Source organism: Cryptotermes secundus, unplaced genomic scaffold, assembly GCF_002891405.2.
Source record: "Cryptotermes secundus unplaced genomic scaffold, Csec_1.0 scaffold3873, whole genome shotgun sequence".
Taxonomy (NCBI): domain Eukaryota; kingdom Metazoa; phylum Arthropoda; class Insecta; order Blattodea; family Kalotermitidae; genus Cryptotermes; species Cryptotermes secundus.
This window is the reverse complement of record NW_019730018.1, coordinates 58,138-65,271: the sequence shown is the minus strand read 5'-3', so window position 1 is coordinate 65,271 and position 7,134 is coordinate 58,138.

Genomic DNA, 7,134 nt, shown 5'->3' with positions numbered 1-7,134 from the left:
CTGCAGTACAGAAGGTGACAGCGGGGATACCTCCACGCCCCCATGTCACCACGGAATAACAGGTGGCATATCAGTGGTGGCAGCGGTGGGATCTTTGAACCCAACTCCAAGGGGGAGATGAGGTGTTAGAATCAGTGTCAAGTAAGGCTAGGTAAAGCAAACTTGCAGTAAAAAATTAACTTAAGTATAACAGGGGACGATAGTATACAGGAACATGGAGGCCAGAATAGCTGAACTAGAAGGACGGCTAAGGGAACTGACGCTAGGGGTCAAGACGAAGGACTTGTCATTAGCAACAAGCATAAGAGAATGGACTGGCAGGCAAAGGAAGAACCAGTATCAGAGTTTCTAGCGCAAATAGAACAGTGTGCTCGGGTGAGCAACTGGACTGAAAATGACAAAGTGGATATATTGAAAGCAAAATTAACAGGAGAGGCCCTGCAATTCGTAAACGGCAGAGGCCAGCTAAAAGACGAGAGAGTACGCTACGAGGCGTTAAAAGCGGCTCTCGTGGATCATTTCAGCGAAAAGCTACCGGCGAGATATCACTATAACCTGCTTCATGAGGCCACTCAAAGCAAAGACGAATCGCCCATTCAGTTTTTAGACAGGTGTCGGGCACTGAGCGCAAAGACCATAAGACAGAGCGCGGACCCGACGGAACAAAGCAGAAGCGGACTTCAGACTGTTAACCAGCTTTATTTATGGCATGAAGGGAGAGGCTGGACGCGAACTAAGGATCCGCAGCCCAGAAACCTTAGACGAGGCACTGAACATTGAAATGAAGGTCCAAGGGACGAAATACGAATTCATCATCGATACAGGAGCGGACGTGAGTTTAGTTCAACCCTACGTGGGGGATGCGCCCACGCAGGAAATTGGAGACGCGGTTAGGGGTATAACCGGAGAATTAGAAATTGAAGGTTCCAGGAAATTAGAATTTTTGATAGGGGACAGAAGCTACGCCCACGAGTTTGTAGTAGCACCCTTCGCGATTAAGAAGGACGGGATTGTAGGACTTGATTTGCTGAGTGTTGAGAGCCTACATCGACGTAGCCGCCGGGGAAATAACCCTGGACGGCCAGAAAAACAGACTGGCAAATCACCCGTTAGGTGGGAAGAAGGAGAACGTACGACAGTTGACGGTATGTCGGACGGAGCTGCAACCTCCGACAAATACAGAGGAAAGGCCACAGATCGCTCCAAGGACGACCACAGAGCCGAGAAGACCGGCAGTGGAAGCGATAAAGGAGGCCGCAGCCAAACCCACCAGTACAGAATTGCCGATTGAGGACGAACAGGTGGAGGAACCCCACCAATGGCATGCAGTGTTGCCGCAAACGATACATCTTGAGTCTCGAACGCTCTTGATTACGAGGGCTAAGATCACAGATCTAGAACGAAAATCCGCCCCGAAAGCATCCGTTAAGGGATTGGTTCATGCAGAACCCGTAGAAATACCACTTAGAGGGATTTATGTAGCCCGTACAGTTTCGAATAGTTTTAAGTTCGAACTTAGTCGACAGCGAGCAACTCAAGACGCGTAAACAGGTTGAAGAACTCGCTGACAAAGACAAGAGTCAAATTCCGAACGAGACAGTTTACTGTACTGCCCAGCTGATCAACACGAGCGGAGAGTGGATCACATTACAGGCAGAAACGAAAGTCGCTGACGCTTATGACGTCAAGGCAGTTGAGCTCAGATATGACGTCACGGGGAGTGACGTGAACAACGGCCTGAATTTATTAAGGGCGGATCGATACCCGCGACAACTAGACCCCAAAGTGAGGGAACATAATGCAAGGGTACCAAGGTTGCTGGAAGAAAAATTGAACCACCTGACAGAGGACGAAAGGCGAGTTGTAATACCAGCTCTGCTAGAATACCAGGACTTGTTTAAAAAGACGGAGGACGGAATAATTCGGCGCACAGACCTAGGGTACCACGATATTGATACAGGCGATGCCAGGCCTGTGAAACGAAATCCTTATAGGATCCCGTACGCGTTGCGAGACGAGTTACGAAATCAGGTAGAGGAGATGGAGAAAAAAGGAGTTTTGACCAAGGCCGCCACAGAATGGGCCGCGCCAGTGATTCTTATTAGGAAAAAGAGCACAGATGGGACGGTTAAGTACCGTTTTTGTGCCGATTTTAGGGGTTTAAATGCTGTAACTAAGATGCCAGTGTTTTGTATGCCCCTAGTCCAAGAGAACCTAGATAGGTTAAACGGAAATCAGTATTTTTCGTTTGTAGACCTCAAGGACGCCTATTATCACATAGGGATTAGGCCAGAGGACAAACACAAGACAGGAATTACGACACCCTTCGGGACCTATCAGTACGAAAGATTAGCTTTTGGTTTAGCGGGTTCCCCGTATACGTTTACCAGAGTGATGGATGAGGTACTGTTAGGGTTAGGAAATGTGACGTGTTTGGTATTTATGGATGATGTGTTGGTTTTTGGACGCACATTAAAGGAGCACACGGAACGCTTACGAGAAGTTTTTGGAAGGTTACGTTCCGCTAAATTGACCCTAAATTTGGAAAAATGTCACTTTGCAAAAGATAGAGTAGAATATTTGGGCCATTGTGTAACTAGAGAAGGGGTTAGTCCCAGTGCGGATAAGGTGAGGGCTATTCGAGACTACCCTAGACCCCGCACAGTGACAGACGTGCGATTTTTCCTAGGGTTAAGCGGGTATTACAGGCAATACATTCCCAATTATGCGGACATAAGTCGACCCCTCGCGTTATTGACCAAAAAGGACCAAGCGTTCAGTCGCTTGAAATCCGAGATCAGTTCGGATACAGTACTCGCTTACCCGAGTATGGACCCCATCCACGAGTTTAGGCTACACACAGACGCGAGTGACCATGGAATTTCGGCAGTCTTAGCCCAAGTGCAAGAAGGAGAGAAACGCCCAGTTAGTTATGCCAGCAGACAGTTGACCCCGGCTGAAAAGTGACTATCAGTCACCGAAAAAGAACTTTTAGCGGTAGTGTACGGAACCAAACAGTTCAGATGCTACCTGTATGGTCGCAAGTTCACGCTTGTGACCGACCACCGAGCGTTGTGTTGGTTGTTAAAATTGAAGGATCCGAGCGCCAAACTCACGAGATGGGCCCTTCGCCTGTCGGAATTCGAGTACACGGTGTTACACCGACCAGGCAAATATCACTGTGTACCGGACGCTCTATCTCGCCACATCGCGACCCTCACGCTGGAAGGGCAGGTGACGAGACCGGAAGTGAAGGCTGAACAAGAGGTGGATGTCTTTTGCAGGAAGGTTAAGGAGGGCCTAAGCCAGCGGCAAGATTATATGGTCGATGCAGACGGCCTGTTATACCGGAAGGACCGGGAAGAAGTGCCGCGGCTAGTGATCCCAGAGACATTAGTGGGTAGGCTCATACGAGACCACCACGATGCCAAGCATGAAGCCCACGCTGGAGTCAAAAGGACACAGCAATGGATGCGACTGAAATATTACTGGCCCAACCTCCACCGAGACATCGAGGATTACGTGTTAAGTTGCGACCAGTGCGCCCGTTTGAAGGCAGGCCGGGGAACCACAGCGCCCATGGGCTACCTGCCCGAGGCCAGAGGACCAGGGGAGGTCGCATCGATCGATATCACCGGACCCTACGCCACTTCAACGAGAGGGAACAGATATCTACTGACGTACATAGATCATTTCACGAAGTGGGCAGAGGCAGTGCCCCTTCCTGACCAGGAAGCCACAACAGTAGCTAACGCCCTGGTGATGCAGATTTTCACGCGCCATGGAGTCTGCGAAAAACTCCTGAGCGACCGAGGACGGAACTTCACGTCAGAGCTGTTCCGGGAGATCTGTCGGCTCCTAGGAGTAGACAAAATATTTACGAGTCCATATAGACCCCAAAGTAACCGGCCAGGTGGAGAGGTTTCACCGTACCCTCCACGCGGGCCTGGCTATGTACGCGGACCCCAGTGGGACGAACTGGGACAACCACCTTAATTTGGTGTTATGGGCGTACCGATCACAGCCCCACGGCAGCACAGGGTACTCACCCTACCGTCTGACACACGGGACGGAGATGAGAGGTCCAGAGGACCGTGAGCTGGAAGCTTACGAAAGGAAGTACAGAAATGAGGCAAGCGCGAGAGGGCGCGTGGCGAGATTGGCCGGAGAACTGAGACGAGCTCACAGGACGGCTAGGAGAAAGCTGAGCCAGGTACGAAGGGACCAGCATGCTCGCCACGATAAGCGCGCAAGGAGGGTGGAATACCACCCGGGTCAGCTGGTGTACCGCAAACAGATGGTCCGAGGACGGAAATTGGACCCAAAAAGGATAGGACCGTATAGAGTGATGCGGAAGGTCTCTGACCTAATTTACAGAATCCAGATAGGAAAGAGGGAGACAAACCTCCATGTCGAACAGTTGAAATTGTGCAGAGCATCAAGGGAAGAGCCCCGCGAAAGACGAAGACAGCACAAGCGCAGAATGAGAGAACAAGAACCACGGTTTGAAGAACATATGGAAACAGAATCTGACACAGCGTCCGAAGCAGGCAGCGAACAGTCGCTAGCCTCATACGCTCCGTGCGAGAGGCCAAGCGTGAATGAAGAAAACCACGGCGTCAGCAATTCTGACGACCAAGGCCAAGCAGCGGCCGGAAGAGAGAGAGAGCAAGCGATAGAATGAGACAGCTCTAGTGAGGCGAGTGGATACAACTCACCGGCACAGACTAGCGCAGAGACGAGCGAGTTACGGGAAAACCGGCATACGTACGAACTACGCCCTAGGATACGGCGTAACTATAGAGAGTAAAGACGACCGGAGGCAGACGCTCGCGAAAAAGTAGCAGAAATGGCGTACAAAACTAACAGGGTTAGTTTTAAGATAGACAGGGTAACATCGCAAGGGATGGCTGCACGTTTGTTACCAAAGCACAAGTTATTTGCGAATTTTTGCGCGACCATTGATTTTTTTAGGGCCAGACGGTAACAAGGGACCGAAACCGGGAAGTAGGCATTGTGATGCATCCCGGAGATTGCTAATTGGCTACGGGTGAAGCAATTCGCCTGATTATAGGGTTTACGACCCAGAACCCTTACCCACGTTGAGCCGAGTGTAGGCAAACTTACAGAGTGTATTGAAGACGGGACGGTACGATTGGCATAAGGGTAACGCCCACAGCCGAAAATGGGACGCAACTGTTCAAGCAGTTCCATTTTGTTTTGTATCGGTCAGGATTACACCCTGTGCACTTGAGAAATGTTATGAGAGGGTAACCAGATAATTAGGACCCACTTTTTTTTTGGAATGCATGACTATATGTAGTAGTGAAGCCTACACTAGCAGAAGCAGATGTGTGAGCAATCCGGAGGCCCTATGAGCATTCCGGGCAAAGAGGCCCGAGAGTTATCCGCAAAGCGGGAAGTTGCGACCAGTTCGTCGGACAGCGACGCTCCCAGCGAGTCGGCAGCTGAGCCCGAGGCAACGGGAATAGTCCAGAGAGAGAGCCGCGCCGCAGTTCCGGACCCCCTTGCTCTCAGAGGAGGTCACGTATGGAACAACACTAGGCACTCCGAGATGACCCAGGGGACGGACTCATTTTCGTCACCGCCCCCACAACAATGTCCCAGCTACAGCAGCAGCTGAGACCAGGCCCGGACGAGGAAACGAGTTTGGAGAGGAGCCGTCGCCGATTCCAGAGATGGCAGTCTACCAATCTGTCTGTGGAGGCACAGACTGGTCATCTTCGCCTTCCGAGCGAGCTACCCAAGGGGAACAGCCAGACACAGGAAGGACGAGCCAAGAGAGAGAGACCAACGGAGATGGCAGCTGAAGGGGATCAGCAGGCCAGAGACTTTCGAGTTCGATCCGAGACTACAGTGTTCCGTGATGAACCCAGACTAAGTGATGAGCAGACAGAGTGAACAGATGTGGAGAAGCCATATCAAACATTAAAGATTTTTTTTGTAACAAGTGTATAATTACAACATTGATGTTATAATGTTAGAGACTACAGAGAGACATATATAGAAAACTAGTGTAATATTCCCAGTTAAAGGGAATAGCTCACGTTTTGTGTGGGGGATGTTGTGGCCTGAAGGCCGACTCCAGGTAATGTTAAAAGAGTAGTTAACTTTTTTGTATTTTAGGGGAAAATATTGGTTAGGATAGAATTAGTTTTTTGAAATGCTTGTAAGATGTACGAAAGCGGATGTAGGAAGGGTTAAGGAACTTCAAGGAATTTCTGCATATGGACTTAGACGGACATTGGCTTGCCACGCGGGAATGTCCAGTCAGCAGAATGATGTTGAATGTATATCGAACTGCTAACTACAGAATTTACACTTGTGTGATGGGGGGGACGTTTACAGGTAAAAGTGTTAGCCAAATGGTCTAGCAGTAGAAGAGGGTGTGATCCCTTAGGATACCAGCCAACGAGATCACCCACCTTGGGACAAGACGTCATTGGAGGCGGAACTGCACCCCCCAGGGAAAATAATGAGTTAGCCTGAATAAAGGTATATAACCCAGAGAGCAAATTATTATGGGGATTATTCTAACGGTAATTTTGGCCAATTGCATCCGAAGGCCATGTCAGAATGGGCACCGACTAGACACCAGGCAACGCCATCCGTCTGCAGACTCAACAAGTGGAAACTACTCTTATCGCCATGCTTAATAATTGTGATATTATTAAAGTGTAACCCCTCCAATGGGACTTGAGTTAGGAACGTTACAAGTGTACAGGGCGTAAGAGTGTTCTAACGGAGTGATGCAGGGGTAGACAGGTGTAATATAGAGACTGCAGAGGGTGTGTCTAGCGGCAGGGATGTGTAGAGAGATATATATACCGTATTTACGCATGTATAGGCCGCAGCACAATTTTCAGACAGAAATTATAGAAAAAATAATTATCTTGGAATATTATTTCAGGAGTAGAAATTATTCCGAAATTTGGCAACGTTTAACATTCCTAAGTTCGCAACTAGCGAAAATAACGGTACCGCTTGGAACAAAGGCATTGCGGGGGAGAGTTATAACCTTTTCGCCTTTACTTGACTTGCCTGGTTAGTTCTGAGTGAAACATGGGTCGAGTAAGAGCAGGTTATACGTCTAAATTTAAACTTCAAGTGGTG